This window comes from Acanthisitta chloris, unplaced genomic scaffold (genome assembly GCF_000695815.1).
Source record: "Acanthisitta chloris isolate BGI_N310 unplaced genomic scaffold, ASM69581v1 scaffold17108, whole genome shotgun sequence".
In the NCBI taxonomy this organism is placed as follows: domain Eukaryota; kingdom Metazoa; phylum Chordata; class Aves; order Passeriformes; family Acanthisittidae; genus Acanthisitta; species Acanthisitta chloris.
The window spans coordinates 30,575-53,542 of NW_008685544.1; the positions used below are offsets into that span (position 1 = coordinate 30,575).

A 22,968-nucleotide genomic window follows, 5' to 3' on the forward strand; every position below is an offset into this window, starting at 1 on the left:
AGCAAAGCCAGGAGATGGAGCTCTGCTCCCAAAGGTGATGTATCTAGACCTCAAATCTATGGCACCACTTGCTTTCTCCAAGTAGGAATGAGACATGACAGTGGGAGGCTGTGAGTCTCTCCACGTCCTGTTTTCTGAGTGGGAAGGGAACAGCAGAGCAGTCTGTGCCCTGTTCCCCACGCTGAGCTTTCCCACACTTGATTAACAGCTTTCCTGACTCACACCATTAGCTCACACGCAGCAGTCTCAGCTGTGGCCTCATGTTGGTACACACAATAACTATGCTGGTACTCATGATATATAACTCATGTTGGTACACACAATCCCACAAAACAGAATAAAAAGAGCATTTTTTACTAAGACTGCCAAGTGCTGTTTTGCAAACTCCAGACCTCAAAAGCTGGCAGTACCCTGATATTGAGTCTGCCTGGGTAACCTTAATTTGGCCTTCTTGGGTGTTGGTCTAGGACATAACCTTCATTTACATGAGCATTCATCTCTGCCCAAGAGATGAATCAAGCTGGTCAAACAGAGGATCCTGTTGTCTGGAGGATCCCTTGCCCCTTTGTTTCAGTGACCGTAGCTCATGTAATGAAAGAAGGATGAGGAAGAAAGAAAGGGGATGTGCTGTAGTGAAGACAACAGAACACTGCTTTGGAGAATTAGATTCTTTTCATGTCCCTGCTATAAAGTTTCTATGTGGCGTTTTGTCCATAAATCACTTTAGGCAACCTTTTCTCACATGTTCATTAACAGGATTACCCTCCTTTAATGGGTGTCTGAAGTACAAAGTTACTGAGCACTCACTGCTGCAGCTAAGGTGAATGAAAGCCACGACTGGAACAACTTAAAAAGCCACAATTCAAAATATCAATCTGAGATTGAAAATCCCAGAAAGCCTGGTGGCCTCTCATTTTAGTCTCAATATATGTGCCTTTATGTCAGTAAGATGGGGTCATGCCAAACACTGAAAACAAAATTGCCAAGGTTTATGAAGCAGTGCAGAAATAAGTCACTTTGAAAGGCTGAGCCATTTTTTTTTTGTGCTCAAGCTCTAAACCCTATGCAGTGTACTTACAGGACCAAGCAATGAGTGAAAAGGATAAAACAAAATATTGCATAACTGTCCTGCAATGAGCTTAGCTGGTGCTGTACCCAAACAAAGCAGAGACTCTGGGGAAAACTTGGTATGTGTTGACAATGATTATTTTCATAATGCATGGAATAAAAATTAATGTTTCTCACCTGAAGGTCTATCATCACATTCCAGGGTTTTCTCTACCTTTATGCCTTCCCTTTACTTTCTGTATTCTCTGTACATATTTTGTATACACTACCATACAGCTGTTATGAAATCCTCTTGTGACTGCAGGAAATATCTCCCAGGATTAACTGACTTTAACTGGCACATCCACAAGCTTTTAGAGCCATGACAAAGAGCTGAATAACTCAAAAGGTGTAAAATTGCTTCGTGTCTGAGGAGGATGGGAAAACTAAGCATCTATTTTCAGTCTGATCCTCCTATAAGATTTGCAAGGTTTGGGGTTATTTAAAAAAAAATATATTCTGTTGGCACCTGACAAAGCTTCATTTTACACCTCAGTTAGGAAGCTACTCATGAAAAGTCACTGTTTGGTCTCATTGAGCACATCTCTGTAAATTCACCTATAGGAAAACTGTCAGATGCCTAAAATGCACATTGAGGATATTTTGAACAGAAATGGGAGGAGTTGGTTAAAAACTTGATGCTCAGCCTTTATGTTCAAGCCAGGCTGTGGTTCAGGTCCCCAGTAGGATCTCACACCTCTGTGGCTGATGGGACCTGGTCAGCCTGCATTGCTCTGCCTGTAGGATCCCTATGGGGACTGGGGAGACAAGCTCTTGGGATAAACCCCCAGTGATGCTTTAATTTTTCAGTCTGCTGCTCAAATAATGGTAAAAAGGAGAAAAGCAAATGAAAGAGAATATGATTTTTTAGAAACATCCAAATTTCTCCATATACAACCAGAACAACAATCAAGCACCAGGAGGATTCTTCCATTAAACAAAATGTATATATTGTTGATCTGTCTGTCCAGGGCCTTTCCTGTAACCCACAGTCAACAGATCTATTAAAAATGACACGTCAGGGCTGCTGATATTTGTTCCCACACAGTTCAGTTTCCTTCCTAGAGTATTCTTGTCATAATCAAGGGGATTAATTTCACATTGATGCCTGACTATTGGCTGAAATATGCATCCCAGGGGTGTAGCACCATAAATATGCACCTCTTTTTTTCTTATTCTTAACAGTGAGTTTGAACACCCACTTGGGCTGCAAAGCTCAAAGTATCCTTGACTACAGAGTGGTTAATGACAATTCCATCTTGAGCCACTGTCTGAGAACATGGGAGACTTCACAGGCCAGTTAAATTCTGTGCTTGCTCTTTAAAACATGGTGTTCCAAATGTTGGCAGTCATTTATTTCCCATTTTGTTACCAGAGAATGAGCAATCACTTCAGGTTTTCTTTTAATTTAAATTATTCATTACTTTTTGATGAATCTCAGCAGTGTTTGTATTTTAAAAAGCCTTTGGTTTCAAATTAGAATTTTAAAAATAAAGCCTTTGCTGTCAGGAGACAATAAATGAAATTTCAAGGTAAGGGCATAGAATAGTTGCAGAATTTTATCACAGTGAGAATGGCTGAATAAAACAACCTGTTACCAAATAGGTTTAGGTGTGACAGGACTGTAAGGAACTATCAAAGTATGAAGTCTTGATCTTGAAGTAGCACCTGCACTTACCAGTAATGCTGTCTGAGATGAGGCAATTAACAACATGTTTAATTTTAAGCACTAATAGAAGGGTTTGGAGAATAAAACAATTTCAAAGGTGTCTGCTAGCCCTCACCCTAATGTAGGCTTCCTCCCTTCCTCTCCTCCTGCCACAGGAGTGAGGTCAGAGTGCTGCAAGGAGTGCTGCTTTTGGCCATGCCAACTACAGCTCCAAGCACTGCTGCAACAATGCCTAATGATTTCTGATATAAAACTGTAAAAAAACCCAAATAGATGTTGAGCAAAATATTATTAAAAAATGCAGTTTCTAATCTCTGGGAAGAAGCCAAAGTGCCAATGTCACCCTGTCCTTTCATCTCTGATAGCCTGGGCATTTCTTTTCGACCAGCTGAGCATTCAGTTCCCAGCTAACATACCTGACTGAAAGGAGCTGAACTGAAAACCAAGCTGACCTGTCTGCTGTCACCCCACAGAAAACATCAGGAGCTGGTGCTGTGAGCCTACACACACAATTCAGAGGACACTCAGATGGAGACAGACCCCACCGAGATGTTCTGACCTTGTTGCAAGGTCAGACTGGAACATTTCTTTCATCTCCTGATCATAGGCCTTCATTTTACATTGACACTCATGAAAAGAGCTGTGACTGTACATATGTACAAACATGAGTAACTGGGCTATATTAAACAAAAAAGCCTTATTCATACATAATGGGAGATTTTTCTTGCAGAGCTACTTGCTAATGTACAAATCCTGAGGCTCCTGGCTGTAACTGCTCCAAGTGGCAAACTGCAGGACTCCAGGACTACTGGATTCTTCCACCCAGAGTAATATTTTAATTTCAAGGAGGGAAGGAGCATACACTCTACTGCCACAGGACAGTGCAGTCTGAAGTTTCTCAGACAGCAAGCTTTACCATTTTTTATTTACAAGATTGCTTTGTCCAGTCCTAGATCCCATGTCTCCTTAATAAAGGACAATATTATCACTAAGATGAACTTTTGATGACACCAAGAAACTAAGAATTAGTCTGCTGACTGCAGAGTGCCTACACAGCACAGGGTAATGTGCAACTATAAAATCATTCCCTGTTCATTTCTTAAATTGCTGTTTATTACATTCCTCTACTTCGAGTTCCAGTTTTATGTGTATATGAATGTATCTTCCAAGAAAAAATGCTAAAATAGGCAGAAGTGGAGGACTGAACATTTTCCCTCTGATCTTATTCCAATTAAAGTAATTTTTTGCAGCTTTCTCAGTATGAAGAACTTTCTACTACATCATAACCTATTCTGTTGGGCCTGGTGTGTAGCACAGCTGGCAGCAGCAGGAGAACACACCAGGATGATACACAGGCTGCTGTAGGAAGCTTGGTACATGCACACTGCAAGGAAGGCAACAGACAGGTCTGCCTGTGGCTTTGGGGTTTTTTTGGCACTTCCTATGTTCCTCTCACGCTAAGATGAAAACTTTTCTATATTCACAGGACACCTCACCACAAAGGATAGATAGAGATTGATTTCAGATATTTCCAATGCAGAATGCCTTGTCAAAGGGATGGAGAAGAGGCCTCAGCACCTACACCTGCCCCAGGGCCCACCACGAGCAGGGACGTGCAGCACCTTCAGATTCTGTTGCACAAAGTGCAAAAGACAATTCACTGCCATCAACTGAAAACTCTGTTCAAAGGCATGAAATGCTCTCTTGTAATCAGCTGTATTTTTTCTTCAATAGCAACTGACACAAAAATCAGCTGAACGTCTGGGCTACGCAACTGTTCATACATAATTCAGAGGTCAAAGTACTGCTCTATTCTGAAAATCTACCCAAACACTTAGAAGATGCAGACATTCAAAGTGAACAAATTCCTTCCTTGCATGCATTCTCCTCTGCTGTGGTCTAGCAGTACACTGATAACTGATCTTATTCCTAGGAATCCTGCAGGCAAACAGGGAAGAATAAACTATTCCATTCATTTGCCCATGACACAGGGTTATTATGCCTGCATGGTTTTTAATGTTTGACTATAAAATAGCAAAAAGCACTGATTTCCTGATCTTGGTATATGTTTAGTTATTTTCAAAGAAACTACAAATCTTTTTGACAGAGTTAATTAAAAAAGACACGCTTGTTTAGAAATCAGACAAAAGAAGTTATTTCACAAAATCAAACTAGTTAATCCCTCTTTGCTGAGCAGGAATATACAGCTTCTTGCTTGAAACTGAAATCTTGGAACAACCAGTGAGCAAAACAGATTGTTGTAACACAATTTTAAAGTAACTTTTATCAGTACAATATTACTTCATCTAAAGACACAGGGTAAAGCCTCCAAGAATGTATATGATGGCCTTCACCATAAACCACTCTGGATGTCACTGCCTCAACAAATCCACTTCTAGTCAGTGTTCAACACACTTCTGATATGCCAATATTCCATTAAATATACTCCTTCAAAAGAAAGTTTTCCATGTCTATTATCCAATCTGCATTTATTAAACCAAGGCTAGAAGTGTGAATGTAGAAAAATAAGGATATAAATCAGACTATCCACTGAAAATGTGCCTGTCCTCAGGCTACTTGAAGCAGCAACTGTTCCAACAGCCATCAATGTAAAAGAGCATTTAGCATGATGCTGTACAAGTGAAGCACATCTCCTCCAGGCTCATCCAGATGGCAAGAATAGTACTAAAATATCCCTCAGTTATCTCCATGTAGCCTCAGTCAGCTCCAAGGAATCATGGCTGAGGGCAAAGCTGGGGTGCCTGTCTTCAGAAAAAGAAAGGAAAAAAACCTGCTGGATCCAAGCACACTGGCACCGACTATGTTGCCTAAAATAAATAAGCTCTTTAGCCCCTGCCCCCTGTCCCCAAATGCCTTCTTGGAAGAAAAAAAAAAAAAGAAAGAAAAAAGATAAAATTATCTTATTACTCTCTCAACTTAGTGGGAAATGCCATTAAATGGGAAACTAAACTGAAACAAAATATGAACTGTGTATGGTGGGGAAGCAGAAACAAAAATGTTGAGTTTTGGATACAGGAGTGAGTTTGTTTCTGAAGTTTACTACCCAGGGGTTTTTAAACAACACAGCCTCTGAAAGCAGAGCCTTCATTAGAGCAGGAAAACACAACTTAAACGGCCAGGCAGAAAATGGCTGAATTAAGCTCTTTTTCCCTCTCTTTAATGGTAGTGATTCTCAAAAGATGAAAAGTAGGTTAGGCGAATAATAAAATAGCTATGTTTCTAGTGTCTACCTGACAACAGCTTTTGTAGGAGTGAATAATTACATGAAAATCACTTCCTTTCCACCTCTCTTTGGGATTTCTGTGGGTTGCTAGGCAGTTGCTCTCCTACCTTCTGCTAATGTTACTTACAGGCAGGCTGAATACAGTATATTCATTCTGAGAATGGAAGCTGAGGGGGAGAAGGACCTAAATACTTGAAGTTTTGTTTATTCATTGCTGCCTTTGGAGACCAACACTATAGCTCAGATTACTTTACACATATTTAAATGCTAATTTTCCAAGGCATAATTGTTAGCCACCCTGTTAAAATGGGACAGGACCTTCCTCAATACAGGAGCTACACTAGTAGTATGTTTCTGTGTTGCCAGCCAATGCTGAAAGTCAGGTGCTGGAGCAAAGCATACTAAGGGTACTTCAGGGACGCAGAGGAGGAATTCTTTTACTCCCTCTGACTGCTTTCATGGCTGAAATAATGCTTGTTACTAGACTGGTTTACTTTGCTGAACTCCTTAACACAAAGCTTCAGGGATATCTTGATTGCCTTGGCATGATTCCAAAACTAGTAGCCACAAAGTACTGCTGTACTACTACCCAGTCTGTAATCCTACAGATGAAGGTGCATGAATTTCTTCCCTGTGAGGGTGGTGAGACACTGACAGTGTTCAGGGCCAGGCTGCATGGGGCTTGGAGCAACCTGGTCTAGGGGAAGGTGCCCCTTAGTAGGGGGCGGAATGAGATGAGCTTTGAGGTCCCTTCAAAACCAAACCATTCTAGGATTCTATGCACAGAAATAAACATTATGCAAAAATTCACTCTCCTCTACAGAGTGCTACATGAGCTAACTGGGGCTTGAGAGCAGTGGGGGGGGGGGTGTGGCTGTGGGAATGGCAGTGAACCCGGTGCAAGGGTTTGAGGGTTTTAAAAAAGTGTCTTTGATTTCCAAATTCCAATTTTAGTCTCCTGAGCCTGTGATTCACTTTGAGTATGGATTTGTCAGTTGACATCCTCAGAGTTACTTCACTTGGCCTGGTACAACAGGAGACAGGAAAAAGACCAAAGGTTTTGGATTCAATTTCCAGTCAGCATATTTTGATGGCAGGGTTCAAATCCCTTTAAGTATCTACCAGTTTTCCATTACTTTAGTTCTGGAGCATACAGTATATATATTCACAGAATATACAAGTATATACAGTATATACACAAATATTCAAGAGATATTACTCATATAAAATATTTATGTCCCTATGACAGACACGATTTCGGGGGAAAAGCAAAGTAGCTGGAACAGTTCTTTTGTGCCTGAGTGATAAGAAATGAAAATTTTCTTCAGTGGGTTGGTAGCTTGAATTTGAGAATCTGGCGAGCTGGAAACCTGTCTTAAAAGGTATTGCTAAGAGGCAAAATATCATTAAATCACAACATGTTTTGGGAGCAGCATCTGGTTTTTCACTTACTCATTTCTTGTAAGTGCACAGAGTTCAGGTCAGCAGGATGGTCTGTGTTGTTCCCCTGTGCTGAAGCTGCTTGTATTGACAGTTCTTGGGTACAGAAATTCATCCCACATTAAAGAAAGGTAAAAACACTGACTGCTGGGGTATCCTCACGTTCCTGTGGTGCTGTAGAGCCCTCTTGCAGCATGCCCTAAAAGTGTTGAAAGCTTTGCCTTCTCCTACACTTTCACTCTGCAAAACTTCTGGCATTTGGAAATAACAAACCTTTTCTCGTTCTGTGCATGATATGAAAATGCACAAAGCCTTTGCCTTTCTTTCTCTTTTCAACAAAGAGTATATATTCAGAGTCCTAGAGACATTTGCCCGGTGTTTTGAGGGACATGTTTGGGGCTTAAAACATGCTTAATGTCATTTCCTATAAAGGATAAATAAAGATGCTCATTTTTTTAAATAAATGCAGGAAGTGCAGTTAACTAATTTCTAAAATGAGGCTGTTGATTAGTGTTCCACTTTACTAAAACACTACCAGCAAATGCTCTCAGAATGAGATATTTGGCAGCTCCCACATACACCATAACGCAGGCAGAGGAGTTTCAAAATATTTACACTCAACTACATTGAGGCCTTGATGAGAGAGGTGACCCTCACTAATTTCTGCAGTATTCTGAATCCAAACCAAGATGGAGTGTAGCTCTTTTTTCTTCAAATGTTCTATTTGCATAACATTTGCCAGAAAGTAGGGCTCTGGGGTGGGTTTGGCTTTTAGGTTTTCAGGGGCAGACAGGAGTTTTAGCAAATGGAATAAGGTTCCACCTCCTCTCAGCAAACTGATCATTTCATGACACCTAATTGCTATTACAGGGCTGCTTGATTGTAATATCACAGTGAGAAAACAAATCCTTCTCCAATAGATTTTTGTTTGCTCCTGTTACTTCCTTAAGTTTCTTGTCACCTTTGAAGCCTGAGGAACATCAGAGGGACTAAACACAGCGTTCAGCCCTGATATTTGAGGTATTTGCAAAGGGTAAATGTTTTGCTCATGAATCAAAGACTTCATTCAGAAACTAAGAAGAAACTATACTTAGGTTATATAACCTTAAGTGAAATGCTATTTAATCTAATGTCTTTAAAAATAATAATGCTCAGTAATTCTTTTTAAGCAATCTTCTTAGGAATACTTATCCCAGAAACTGCACTTTGAACAAAGTGTCTAAAACAGATCAGTTTGAAACAGAAGAAAAAATAGAAGCATGAGGATTATTTGATCTTAAATTCTTCCTTTTATTGAAAACAGCCTAACCTCATATTAAACCAAGTTTCCCACATGGAGATTTCCATTCATTTTTGTAATTCAGACACTTGTCCAAGCACCCAATGATGAATGTTAACATCATGCAAAAACCCTGACATGAAATTCTGACTGAGAAGTAAAATGATGTGCATTATATATGTGATATTATTTAAATTCCTATAGGATGCTGACCCAAAGGAACAGATGTATTAATGAAGCAACTTAGTGACATGTATTAACCACAGTAATAAGTGAACAACATGTTAAATTTTGCTACATATAACTGACATAAATAGTCGTGTTGAACTGTGTATGAACCACACTCAAAATAGAGGCTAGTTTTCTTGAAATAACTATTTTCCTACTTTTGAACACTATACTAATTTAAAAAAAGGATTTTGGTTTGTTAGAACTACATTTCAGAGACAGACAGACTTTAAAATCACCATTTACAGATTCCTTTCACACAGCACTGTTTTCCATTTGGGCAGAAGAGACACTGATGGTGCTAAGAACGTGGCAGTACCATCCCTGGGATCTGTTCCATTTTCAATGTGTGTACACCAGGCAGCTCCACAGCAAGGACATGCACTGTGGCTGCAGAACACAGTCAGTCTGTACTGCTTTGTTAAGCAGCCTCACAACAAAGCACAATTTAAAAACCTTATGGCCATAAGCAGGCTACAACTATTGCATCCATGCAAGGAGGATGCAGCACTACATGAATTCAGCTGTGCTGTGAAGGTATGTCAGAATTGGAACAAAACTAAATCACTGCTACCAGGAGCAGGTAAAAAGATGTTTACAGTCCCTCTCCCCACTCAGTAAATATGCCTGATATCATATCAAAAGATACTTGCAGAGTGGATTCAGTTTATGTTGGGAAAACAGAACTTCTGCCTGTAAAACACACCATTGGTTCCATCAAAGAAGGTGACACATCAATAGCATCATTTTCCCAGGAAACTATCACTACACTGGGTGGTTTTTCAGGATTCTTGCATCAGTCAAGGGTCTTTCACTTTCCAATTAGTGATGATGAGATAACTGTCTTCCACCTAGGTTAGAAGCTAATGAAGGGGCTTAAATTAAGAAAGTACCCTCCTGTTCTCCCGCAGCCAAAGGAGAGAGATTGGCCTTTCCTCAAATGTTACTCAGTCATTAAGTGGGATAAATTATGCTCTAGAACAGCCTGTTTTATCCCTGCTACTTATATGGGGAATGAAAAGCACTACATTAAGGTTCTTCAGTAGGCTACCTAATATCAAATGGAAGGAACTCTGGACTTTAGGAGATCCACGTAATTTTCAGAGAGTCCTGTGGGATCTGAAGATCCCAGACCACTCTGAGTCCTGAAGGTTCTACTTGGGTTGCATATTTCACCTCTAACACTTTTAATGCCTACCTCACCATGTGAAAATTTCCCTGTTTAAGGAAATTTAGACTTAGTACTGTACAGCTTGAACCAAAAAAAAAAAAGGAAAAGGAAAGGAAACTCAGAAGAAAAGAAATCATCTACCTCACTACTCAGTGATTTACAGTTTTACAGTTCATTTCAAACTGGCAAAGCTTCTGCAATGTTAGGGCACAAAATTTAATGGAAATTTTCCCATGGATTTCCAGAGACCAAGATTTTGCCTTGCTAGTTTTCACAGAATTGGAATTTATGAAAACAAAAAATGCAACTTAAAGAGTTGCTTGTTGTATTTATTTTTTTTTGCTTGCAGAAGTATTTATCATGCTAAAGTTTGAAATACGTGAAAGATTAATGCATACATTCTACTACTCTAATGTAGCATCTGGTAAATTATGGGCTTGAGGACAACATATGCAGAGTAAAACTTAAGAAAAATACTCATCACTGACTTTAAAAAGACTTCAAAATTGAGCTCAGTTGGAATAATCAAATTTATGATATAAATTCTCCTCTAAATAAAAAATAGCCCTTGGGGACATATTCAAATTTTCTAAGCAGCAAATCAAAGTTTATCTCACCGAAGCTTATCTCTGATCATTATAGATTTGTCCACATCAGAAATCCCTTACACAAAATAACATCTCCCTGACTGCAAATATCTTAGAGAAGGAGCCCTAAAGGTGGCAGTTGGGTATGAGGACAACTGTAGCAACTATGGTAAAAGGAGCTTATATAGAAATGCCACTAGTGTATACACTGTCACAGAGACCAAAATTCCCTCTTAAGGTGATGTACTGACCTAATCACCTAAGGTGGTAATTATGTCTTCTCATATGTACACGAATATCTCATTAACTCCTGAGAAAAAGATCTGGAGAGTTTGTGCCAAGGGATATATGAAAGTGATTTGGCTCTACATGCCAATACTGTAGTTTTCTCCTCAGGATGCATCCTGCAATGAGCTGTAACAACTCTATTCCTTAGGGGAGGGTGTGCAGAGATTGGCAGGCACTGTCAATACAGGGCAAGACCAGACAGAGCGGAAAGAGCTCTCTTAAAATGTGCTCTCCATTTTTACATATTTTTTCCTCTTTGTTTGTTCTTGCATTTCCTTCTTTAAAGGCTGTTTGGGGCAATCGATGCCACACTTTCTCAGCTCAAATCACATTCCTGCCTTCCTCTGATGGTGCTGGGAAGATGGCATTGAGACTCAGTCATCTTTTTTGTGACTGTAGTTCCTACTCACACAAACTCTGTTTTCAGTGACTGCAGTCAGCAGGTGAGTGTAAGAAAATGTCTGTATTGATTCTTCATGGAAAGCAGAGCAGCAGTCACAAGAGCACAGTTCCTAACCCACAGCACTGTCTTTCTCCAGCCGCTGCCAGAAGCATAAAAACCCAAAGGCAAATGAAGCTGAAGTCGGCAGTGTCGCCTTGCCCAAAGGTGAAGAACATATTTCTCCTTCTCAACTATACTGGCACAGTGCCCAGGGAGGGCACCTCAACACTGGAGTCTGGCCCAGCTGCTGGAATTGTGCCACTGGCAGCTGCATTTCAGAAATTAAGAAGCTAATCAAGTTTCTATAGCATTACCAGTGCAGAATTCATCTCTCTCTATTTCCACAGCCTGTTCCCTCTGCTCCTTCTATACTTGGAATTGGAAACATGACAGAAGCTGCTAGAAACTGAAAAAAAAAGATAAATTCCCTTCAAGAGAGATTGTTGTTCCTAGCTTTTTTTGAAGCGGTCAGCAACCACATGGTCAAAGATAATATAAGCCTATTTTGATTTCCAAAAGCATTTTGGAAAAATCTGTCACCAATAGCTCTTTTAGGACACTAAGCAACTGTGGTTTAAGAAAGTCATTGTTAGAAAAATCTAGAGGAGAACCTTCTGAAGGGCTCTAGGGGACAAGCTGACCATGAGTCAACAGCATGCTCTTGGGGAAAAGACAACCAACAGCACTCTGGGCTAAGCAAGAGAAAGAGCGTTACCAGCGCATTAAGGGAAGTGAGTGATCTTTCTCCTCTGCCAAGCTCCCTCAAGTGCTGCAGTCTCAGTTCATGAGAGACACAGACTTACTGCAGGACAAAGAGTACTAAGAGACTATTGCCATCTAACATGAAATCAGAGGTTGAGAGAGCTGGGACTATTCAGATTAGAGGAGAGAAGACTCTGGGGATTGTATCAATGTGTATAAACACCTGATGAGAGGGAGTAAAGAAGGAATCAGTGTCTTCTCTCATCTGTCTTCCATCGGTGGTGCTGATGGAAGGACAAGAGGCAATGGGCACAAACTGAAACACAGCAAATTCCATTTAAACCTAAGAAAACACTTCCATGGTGATGAGTGGACAAACATTGGAACAGGTTGCCCACAGAGAGCTTGTGGAATCACCAACCTTGGAGAACTCAGAACCTGACTGGACATGCTCTTTGGTGGAGCTGGTAGTAATGGGTTTACAGTTGGAATTGATGATCTTAAAGGCCTTTTCCAACCTAAATGATTCTATGGTCCTGAACACTCTGCTCTAGTCACAGCTGTGTTAGGAAGGTTGGACTAGATGATCTCCAAAGGTGCTTACCAGCCTCAACTACACAGCCATTCTGCATGGAAACAGACTAAGTGGGCTAGGGCTCCTTCAGCTGAGGTGGCATGTCAATGCAGTTTAACGAATCATGAATGAGAAGGAAAGTAAAAGTAGGGATTCTTTGTTCACTGTTACTTCCACTGCAAGAACTTTTGAATCATCAGATGAAGTCTCTTGTAATCCAGTTCAAGAGGAATGAATGGAGGTAGCTCTTCCTGACACATTTAGCGTATCTGTGGAACTTGAGACCAAGAGATGTTTGGGATACCAAAAAGTCTTCACGGGCTCTAGGGGACATCAGAAAACTACATGGGAAGGAAATCTGTGGAGGATTCCTGGACATAAAAAGTCACACAGACTTCAGGCAATAACCTGAGCTGAAAATACCATCCTAGTATTTTCTGGCTGTCCAAAGAGCTCAAGGGACCAGCATCATATATTCCCCTAGGAATCCTCTTGGGGCCACTGCTGGAGACAGCATAGTGGGCTATATGATCTTTGCCCTAGTTTTTATATAAAGCATCATCATGTGTACTTTCTAGCAAATAACACTGTTTGGTGCTTAACCTTTATGCTTCTTGGTCTGCAGAAGAAATTCTCACGTTGAGTTGACAGTCCATTCCACTAACTAACATTATCTAGTTTTCTTGCACTTATTTCTCTAATTCTCTTAATTTATCACATGACAATGCAATACCCAAATTAACACTATTATGTTTCCATGTCTATACAACTTCTAGCACAATTTCCCCACCAATCCATGTGTAGGATAATGAAAGTGATGACTAATTCCATCAAAGTATTAGAGAGATAAATTAAACTATTAATCTGTAGAAACCAGCTGCTAATGTGCTATTTTCTATTCAAATAAGCATGTTCTGACTAGCTGGCATATACTTCATCTTATTTTATAGTAGGGACACAAGAGACTGTACCTGCAGGGTGGACAGCCCAGGACAGGGGACCTGTCAGTAGAAGCTGAACAGAAATACTCCAGCACAAACAAGCAGGAGCCCCAAGTTACATGTGGACTCTTGTGTTTAACAGTTCACAATTGACTCATCCATAATTAATTGAATTAATTTATACTTCCAGCCTCCCACATCCTCTAGCAGTGAGTTCCACCATTTAGTCATTCATTGTGTGAAATAGCACATTCTTTTGTATTTTTCTAAACCCACTACATCTCCACTTTTATAGACTTTTGCCAAACCCAAGGCAGGGTTCCAGTAGGACCTCCTGAGTTCCTGGCTGACTTCCACCCAAACAGGGAATGGTGCCTTGGCTGCGGAACCAGGAGGGCTGTGCTCCCCTTTCAGGTCTGACAGTGTGTAAAAGCTTTTTTCTTTTTTTTCTCTTTTTTTTTTTTTTTTTTTTGCCTTTTCACCAAAAAAAAGCAACCCACCAGTGACTGCTGGGTATATAGTGCCCTAGAGAGCTACCATTGCTATTTAATGAGCAGATCAGTCTTCTTAGGAACATCACAAACACAATACAGATCTCTGAACAGCTACTCTAACTACTCAGTTTCTATAAAACCACCAAAACTGTGGTCTAGCCTCCCATTAATATTCACTGAGTACCTCCACTGTAGTTTGTTTATTCAAGAAAAACAACTTATTGTCTGAAGACCAAAAGGAAAAATTAAAAATGTTTTCAAATTTACTAGGAATGTCTCTAGAAAATCCAACTAAAACCAGTATTCAATAAACCAATAAAAAAGGCCAAATGACAACTACTGACCTATCACTCTGTTACACAAAGAAAGGCTTAATTGAAGACAGCACTGATTTCACACTGCCCACATAATAGCCTAAATATTGCCTTTCACGAACATAATATAAACTGAATGCTCAGCCAGAATAAATACTACAGGCACAATTAAAAGTTAATTATTTGTTCAAAATAGTAGTCTCAAAACACAGAGAACTGAAAGCCTGTGCAACATATTCCTTCAAATATTGGTACTGACAATATAGGTCAACAATCCAAAAGGGCAGAGAAAAAAGTATATAATTTTATTATCATTTAATCACACTTCAGTCACTCAGACTTCAGCAAAGCTACAGATGTGGATAATCCCATTCCAACTCAGCAAAAATTGCCCCAGAAAACTATGAAATGCCATATAGTTAACCTAGAGCACTAAACACTAAAACATCTTAAATCCTCTTTTCATTTGAGAACTCTCATTTTCTGGGTTTATATGACTTAAGACAATGGAATGGAAAGCATTTGAATTCCTATCAAGACACTGAAGCACAAACAGTTTTTCACTTTAGCTATTTTTGTAGAAAGAATGTTTGTTTAGATATAAGCACAGACCAAAGGCATTACTCCATTCAGTTGGTGCAGAGGTTGCCCACTAGCCTCTCTCTATTTGTTGCCAAAAACAGATTTTAGGGGAAAGACTAAAATCTGTTTAGCAAACACAGCAAACACCAAAGCAATAAATTCCAGTTTTATTCTAGCTAGTGAAACTGCATCAAAGTCAAACAAGTGGAGTACAATGCAATGGGAATGCTTCCCAAAGGTGACTTTCCCTTCCCATTGTCCAGGCAGGAAGCCTGGGACTCCCAGCACCTCTCCTACACCTGCCATGTACCTCCTGGCTGAGGGGCACACGGAACAAACAGGCTTTAAAATGTCTTGCTCTGCCCCAGGAATTCCCACAGAGACTCTCAGGGCCAGAACACCTTGGACCTGCCTAGGGTACAGCTTTGGTGCTTGGTGTTCTGCTCTCTGCTGTTTTGCACAATCATGCTCAAACTATGAACAAATATTTTTATCCAGTTGCTTGAACATAGAAGTAACAGGATGAGTCAAGAATACACAGACAACCCACAGAGCACATAGAAGTAGAAAGCCAATACATGTCTTTAAGCAACAATAAAGGGTAGATGGATGTGACCCCTCTGCATACAGCAAACCCAAATGAGTTCAATCAAAAGGCTACATATTACTTATCTTTCTCAGTCAAAATAGACCAGCAATTCTAGGAAGCAAAAGTAAGACTCTGTTAGGGTTTCTTCACAGCTATACCCTCAGAATATTAACTCTGTGGCAACACTGGCAAGTAGTAAATTGTTTCAGAATACTGAAACCTCCTGAATACTGTGACCTCCTCTGCAAGTGTATGTCACAAAACTACAACTATTTGTTTACTGTAGCCTCAAAGACTTCATAGACACAAATAGAAACTCTACTTTGTTCTGTAGCCTCATCCTCTTTGAATTTCACCAATAATGAAGTACTGAGCAAGTGACAACCATTAACTTTGGCATTTTATAGAATTGTAGCATAACTAAAAAACTTCAAATTCATCTCTCCCTATACTCTTAACTTGCATGCAAGTCAGAAGACTCCAATCTTAAATGTAATGGTCAGATGGAAAACCTTGTAGCACCTGTGAAAATCTAGAAGCACAGTTATAGAGGGTGTGTCACTAAGGCTCCCAGGAAGGAATCTGATGCAGTACCTAAGGGTAGGAGGACCAGCCACTGGCTCGTTCCATGGACAAATGGGATTCTGTGGATGAATGAACAAAACCATAGCTCTGCGACTGCCAGGGCAACATTGCACTGATGCAAAGATGATAACTCAGGATGTACCAGCTGACTCTGTGTCTCAGAGTTAATTGCTGGCGAATGGTAGCTGGAATTTGCTTGGAACTAAACCAAGCGCTTGGCACCTACCCAGAGTTATGTGCCAAGAATCTCTGAGATTACTCTAGCAAGCTTAGAGCAACAACTTATCCAATCAATCTCAGATTTTGAGATTAAATTTTTTGTAAAGAGGCATTTGGGATATGTGGTTGTTCTCAGTTACAAGTCACTGGGACTCCACCTGACAGTTCAAGGAAGCTCACATCGCTAGGTAAGGAGCTACAAACAGTACCCAGCACCACAAGGGTCTCAACAGACAGACAAATCAAAATGAATACTCTAGATTATTTTCATAAATAAATACAAGGAAGGATAGAGAAACACAAAGTAATAAAGCAAATGTGTTTTAGACCTACAGGCTTAAGCTTGTCATCTCTTCCCTGTGACAGATTTGTCTGGGAGAAATTAATTTGGGAAACAAATGATGTGCTGTTATCATAGTCTTATTTCACATGCTTGTCTGAAATGTTCAAAGGGCTGATGTGCTGGTAGGTGGTTTTCCTCACACCCAGCTAGGAGCACAGTGATGTATGGGTGATTCCAAACCCACAAACATCTTTGATGCTCTGTCTGTTCCCCAAAACCATTTCTCTCATGTTCCCCCTCCACTTGAAGGATGATTTGCTTCTGTCTGATACCTCCAATCTACAGTACTCAGTACAACAGAATGGCAGGAAAGAGACTATGGTTTTGTTTATTTCTTCCTCTTTCCCACTTGCTGCCAACCCACTTAGTCTCAAGTTCCTCAATCGTATTTTAGTAAAACACACTAAGCTGTTACTTCTATTTGCATCTGTATAGATCTGCAACTAAAGTAAAAATTTAAGCCAGAACATAAAGAACTATCCAAACATCTAAACTACTTTAAAACTAAACTATTTAAAACCTGCAGGTAAATGAAGTTACAAAATTACAAAAATGCATTCAACAATGACATACCAGTACTGAAAATTGTCATCTGGTCAATCTCAAAACAAGCAAGAGAGTAAATTAGACACTGTGTTATTTAGCCTCTGTCACACTCACTCAAGCTGAGGTACCTGTCCCTGCTCTGGCTGCAGGACTGGTCATTCCCAGTGCTCTACAGCATCAGTGCAATAAGGAATTTATAGGACTGTAGTTCAGCCACTCACTGTTTGCATCAGTTCCAAGGCACATTTCCCTCTCCACTGCTGGAAGAACCAGCCACTTACTGAGTGGGAACCTTGTTACACATGCCAGCTGTATATGCCATATTCAGTATGATGACTCTTACCTATTTTGTTGCAAAGATCAAGATACAGACATCAAGATCATTTTAGCTTGTGATCCCTAATCAGATGCCCCATTTTCTGCCTTCCTCCATAATATAGTAACTCACTGAGGGCTGGTGCCCCAACTATACATTTTTTCAGTGCTTCAGCTGCTGCAATCATTTTTCACCTATCTTCTGCTCACCTTCATGGATGGATAAACAAGTTCATTTAGACCTCCAGGCTGGAAAAGTACCAGCTTTCACTATACCTTTTTGTGAGCATCCCTCAGAGTCACCGTGTTGTTTTATTATTTCACACAGAGGGATTTAGAGTATTTTAAAAGCATGAGTTGTTTTTAGAGTGACAGGAGCTGTATACTCAGCTGGCAAATTTTAGTAAACAAGCCACTCAACATTCACTGAAATTCTGCTGTGAGCCTAGTCCTTTGTAAAGAGAGCAGGGCAATGGAAAACCTTGCATTTATGCCACAGAGTTGGCAGACACATGAAGCAAAACTGAGATCAAGACCAAAAAAAAAGGCACAAGAATAAAGAAACTCAATTTACGAGCTGCAACTTCTCGACACTTGGGGGCTACTGAAAATATTGACATTGATCAAAGGTTCCATTTCACAGAAGAATGAAGATTCAGTTTCATTTTCATTATTTAGAAAATTGTGTCAAACAGTAAAAGCATTTGGTCAAAACCTGAAAGGTTATTTTAAGCAATCAAATGTTATTTCACTATTTTTTAACTGAAGCATGTAATTTTTAATTCCTAGACGAGGTTTTGTTTCAAAATGCAATAATGGTAGTAAAAAGAATAAAGAAAAACACCTGTTTAAAATAAAAATACTTGTTAAAGTTTTGGTCTGTGTGAAATGCTTTGAGTTTGTTCTGGTAAAATGCCAGTATGCAAACACAGAACTTAAGTGCACAGTCACCAGGAACCAGATCCTGTTTCCCATTCTTTACAAGTTCAGCTGAGCTTTCTTGATTCAAGTGTTCTCTGAAAAGTTCACTAGTTGACAATAAGCAAGTGAAAGATTGGTGAACCCTTATTCTAAACTGCATCAATAGCTGTCGATCTCCTGCCAAGACTGTAACACATTTGCTCAATGCATTTTATTGCCTCTCTCTGCAACAGTCTGTGCTTTCCTGCCTTATACGTAATTACAGACCTAAATTGCAGCAGCAGTGTTGGGTTGGCACTGGTGTGACAAAGCACATGCTATTGCCTCTGTTCTCCAAAAGCATAAAAAGATATTCTTGCAGCCAGGATTCTGGTGCAAATGGTCACAGAATGCTCAGTTTATTTGAGCCTCGGTGTTTAAGGTAGCTGTCTATAAACATCCGTATGGGAAAAGACGTTAACATATGGAAACCTAAGGCTGTGAGCAGAGTTAAGGAAGATACATCTAAAAATATTACTAGCCTTTGTAGGAAATCCTGTATTAGAAAGTTTTCTGGAATTGCAGATTAACACATTAATAAATTTATTTCTTGAAAGACTCTTGTTTCAGAGGAAAGAATATGGACAGTATTTCCAGTTCATGCAGTGCACCACAGCTAAATCTGAAGTTAAGAAAACACATTGACTATCCCATCCTGGCCTATATCTTCATGGGCAATTTTGATGATATAACAGTAGTGTGGATGTCTGTGTGAGTGTGTGTGTATAAACACTTTATCAAGCATAAGGAAGAAACATTTCTGCAATGCTAGGTAAAGCAGTCAGCAATCAATCCAACTTCAACAGCCTAAATAAAACCCATACTATTACAACAGAGTCACTTTATCCATGAAGAAGGAATAATCAATAATTTAGCATAGGCCTTCAGACTGGAGAGCATCAGAAAGTCACAGCTGCCAATACAGATACCCATCCAGCTTCTCAATTTGCTCTCCTGCATCTGAATCCTTGCTGTGAGCTGCCTGGCAGCTTGTTTTCCCACATACATTAGGGCAATGTGCCAGCAAGTGTCATCAGTCACCTCCCACCTTCTCTTCCTTGCCTCCCTCTCCTTGCTTTCACTTTTTTTCTCCCTTTCCCACACTGCCCCTGCAAACAAATCACACATGGTATGCACAAGTGTCATACAAACTAGATGGTAGCAGAGACAAAAAGCATGGCAGGAAGAGGGAAGAGCTGCAATAAGGCACATGTTGTAAGATGCCTACACAGCCCCCAGCTGAACGCTGCCCCCAAAACTCCTACACCACCCTGGAGTAAGGCACGTGATTTGTTCCCTTCTGCTGCCTCAGTTTGTATTTCAGTGAGTTGAGAGAATACCCTCAGGGGAGAACTTCAGTACCAATCTCCTCTGAGCTATTTTTGGGGAAAGAATGTGTGTGAACCAACTCCATTTACTGCAAAAGCCTGAGGCAGCACCTTTCCAGGCTCCCAGCCAACACCTACAGCATGGCATCTTCCCAGCAGCAGTGCCACATTTTTCTTGGATTACTTTGGGAATTTAACTATTATTCCAGCTGTAGGACAGAAATAAAGATGCTATCAGGAATGCTGGGGAGATTAGAAAGCATGTTTTTGTACAGGTCTTTAAAGAATAACCTTTCGGAACACTCAGGTTTTGTAACAGTAAATTACAGATTTTCTGCAAACTGCATGTCACTCCACTAGTGTAGTAATCTCCTCTCTTTCTTTTTCCCCCTCATTCCTCTGGAATAATGGGATTAACAAGGATCCTATTAGCAATTCTTAAAATAGCTATATATTTCCAGTGCCTCTCTTTATATGGCATCAGTCCCAGAAGTAGTGTGGAATATTTATTTGCTTCACTTACTGACTATCCTCACTGTGCACAAGCTTCTTTAGTATTATTTCCTCATTAATATCCATATCTTTCAGCATTTCTTGTAACAATTTCTAATGTCATCTGAAAGGTGTGTTTTACAGCAGCTTTTCTCTTGCTGGAGACTTGACTTCTAGAGCAGCTGACAGGATGAAGTCATAGATACATTTGTGATTCTTCAAATGGTTCTGAGAATGCTTATTAATTTTTGCACCAAATGGCTCTTCAAGTTTCTCTAGCACTTCTTTTCATGTGCCATCATGTATGCAGTGACAAATCTCTGCCTGTTAGGCCAACACACTAAGTTAATGTGTGGATCCTGTCTCCCTCCAGTGGCACATTGCACTAGCCACAAAGTCTAATATTAAAGTGCAATTAGAGCTTCCCTGAAACTCAGATGATGTCTCTCCATTGCCAAGGTTGCTAAGGGGTTGCAGGGAGAGATTCCATGTGGCCTAGAAGTCCCAGGGAAATTACAAAATGACCTCATTCTTTCAACAAGTCTCTTCTCACTGCCAAAACCTGCTGTTGCCTGCTCAGCTTGCTGTCACTCGTGTAGCAATAGCAAGAAACACAAGGAAAAACCACGGGGAGAAGGAGGCAAACTATTTGTTCAGGGCTTGAAATAACTCCCTAAAGCAATAATCAGACTTTAGAAATTACATTTGCTACATAAAAATTAACAGTTACAATATCAGACTGTTGAATAAACTGGAGTTGCCTGCTAAGGCTTGAAAAGGTGTGTTGCATTCACTCACACACGCCGACAGTTCAGCAATGATATATGGAATTTAGATCATGCCTTTCCCACAGCATACTTAAAGATACCCAAACCCTTTGCACTTATATACCCAACACACCCAAAACCTTTGCACAATGACTTGTTTGGTGAGCAGATACTGAGCTGCTTCATGCATTGCGGAGAGTCATTTTTGTCCTAAGAGAAAATCCTGGATGTCTGCATCCCATCCTTTTGTAATGCACATTCCCAACCACCCTGGTGCAGATTCCCTGCCTGAGAGCAGTATGTATGTTCCTCTGAGCAGGAGAAATGCTCAGGCTTGCCCTTCAGGCTTTCTTTGGGGAAAATGGGAATAGTATGAATCCCAGTTGTGATTTATGGCCTTGTGAAACACCTCTGCCCTTTCAGCGACTACACTGCATTACAGCAATTTCTTGGGCTTCCTATTCTTTAAAGCCACATAAACAATCTGCAATGTAACAGCTGCAGTACATAGCAGAGATAATTCCTCATTGTGGATACTCTAAACTGCATTGTAGGGCAAAATGTTTCTAGACATTGTACCAGTCGATATACTGCACATTCCTTGCAATCCAAATCTCAGTTTGTACTGATGGTGTGAACAGCAGATATGGAGAAGAATGATTTCTTTTTCCAGTTTAAATTTAAGAAGTTTGGGTAGGGAATTCCAACCCAACAACCACAGAAGAGCCTCACAATAAGCAGCAATACTTTTTTCCTACATAGAAAATTTGGTCTGAAATTTAGTTTCTGTATCAAATGGACAAAGGCTGTATGAAGATCTATGTGCAAAGTGGGAGCTGTAGTTACATAAATAGTAAATTGAGCTGAGGATTTACTTGTTTATGGTCCCTGTATGAACTTCTGGCATTTCACTCTTTATTTTAAAATCTACTGTAACTCATGTTACAACCCAAATGTATGTGCATCAGAACTGCCTGGTTCAGAAAGGGAATACCTGGCGAGCAAACAATACAGAGAATGGAAAGAAACTGGAAGGAAAAAGTACAGTAAATTCCATAGCTGTTAACAGAGCTGCATGAGTGTGATGGGACCTGGATACCTCCTCTCATTACTATTTTCTGCCAGTTAAATGTTTTGGGTCTTTTTTACTACTTTTTTAATGGCTGACAAACTCTTATGATGGTGAAAAATTGCTGAAGATAGTACTAAAATTTGTGATATTAAAAGTATGGTAAGTTTTAGGACCTGTGACCTGCCTCTGAACCAGTTCTCCAAGTACTGTGCTTAAAAACCAGGCTCACCATCCAGTCCTGAAGGCACCCTATGAAGTAAGGTTCCCATTACACTGTTTCTCACTTGTCACATTCAAAGGGGAAAAAAAAGCATCCCCAAATTCTTCAGCAATTAGAAATTGTTTTCATTGTGAACATATGAAAATTCCGAGTTTTCTGTTATAAGGATCAGAATGCTTAGGTGAGTACAAGTCTAAAATCCACTATTCAGCAATCCATTCCGTTCCCTTGATTTTATGAGCATGAAATCACCCCAAAATCAAATTTTTTGAGAAAGCAGAGCCCTAACACTTGTGCTTCATTGCAGCACTTTGCTCCACGTTCAAAAGCAGGAGAGGATTTTCCTCTGCCTTTGAAAATGGCTTCATTGGCCTCGAGGTGGCGATAGGATTGTGGGAGTTGATTCCAAGGCTTCAAGTACTAAACCTGAATCCATCTGCCTTATTTCTTCTTGCTAAAGCAACTCGGCA

At 40.1% G+C, this 22,968-nt stretch overlaps 1 protein-coding gene across 1 annotated transcript in view; it reads right to left on the bottom strand.

Annotated features, from left to right (window-relative positions):
* The window catches only part of SLC6A11 (solute carrier family 6 (neurotransmitter transporter), member 11), a gene marked incomplete at its 5' end in the record, with an annotated part of 70,076 nt that overhangs the window by 20,382 nt on the left and 26,726 nt on the right, over positions 1 to 22,968 (bottom strand). The window lies entirely within an intron of this gene.